A 1,030-nucleotide genomic window follows, 5' to 3' on the forward strand; every position below is an offset into this window, starting at 1 on the left:
CCCCCCCCCGTGAAGGAGGTGGGAGGAGCTGTCCTACAGACCCTGACTGCTTTCGTCAGAGGAAGTTTTCAAATCTGAGTTTCCAAATGAGAGTTGTTTTGTGTGACCAGTGAAGCTGTCTTCCTTCTTGCTCTTGAAGAACACAGGTTTGTCCAATGTCTTAATTTTTTTAAATACATATTCAAGCCACAAATAACTTCTTAAGGCTGTCTATTCTATCTTTTACTTCTTTCTTTCTTCCTTTGAGGTTTTAAACCACAGGATTCTTAATATGCCAACACTTCACAACAGAACAATAAATAACAGGCAAGGGGAAAGAAAAAATTTTAAAAGCAGGTAACAGGAAGAAAACCAATAGGTTTTGTCTTTCCTGGTCTTGTACTCTGGTTAAAATTTGAGTAAATGGCACACATTCCCAAAGAATCCCCCCGTGGCTCTCTAGTTGTCGTGGCTCTCTAGTTGTCGTGGTTCTCTAGTTGGTACTTGGACTTATACGTTAAACAAGTAAACAAACAAACAAAAAGTGTCTGTTTGCTTGTTTCTAAAGAACTCCCATCGCTCCTGTGTTTAAGATTTCTTGATAAAGACTCACCCCACAGGATTTATCCTGTCCCTCTAGAGTCAAACATGGTTTAATAAAATGGTTAAATAATTATTTAATTAAATAAATGTTTAATAAAGACCTAAATGTGTCATTCAGTTAAGATTCTATTTGCGTTTTGATAAGTGTCTCAAAGAACTTATAAAGAGTGAATTACATGGAAATTTCAGGTAAGGGGGCATGATTAAAGTGAGGCTTTTTCCCTGAGTTTCCCAATACAAATGTCTACACTGTTTACAAATATTTACAAACATTAATTGTGGGATCCTGGAAGGCACTATGATTTTTTAAAATCTTGCTGTATAGTCCTAGCTGGCCTAGGACTCACTATGTAGCTGAGAGTCATCTCCATCTCATCTGTCTCTGCCTCCTGTGTGCCACTGTATCCAGCTGTGACCTGCCTCTGCCTCCTGTGTGCCACTGTATCCA

At 38.6% G+C, this 1,030-nt stretch overlaps 1 protein-coding gene across 1 annotated transcript in view; it reads right to left on the reverse strand.

Annotated features, from left to right (window-relative positions):
* Positions 1–1,030, reverse strand: part of Gfi1 (growth factor independent 1 transcriptional repressor) — a 7,389-nt gene that overhangs the window by 1,673 nt on the left and 4,686 nt on the right. The gene's annotated exons all lie outside the window — the stretch shown is intronic.

This window comes from Mastomys coucha, unplaced genomic scaffold (genome assembly GCF_008632895.1).
Source record: "Mastomys coucha isolate ucsf_1 unplaced genomic scaffold, UCSF_Mcou_1 pScaffold22, whole genome shotgun sequence".
NCBI lineage: Eukaryota > Metazoa > Chordata > Mammalia > Rodentia > Muridae > Mastomys > Mastomys coucha.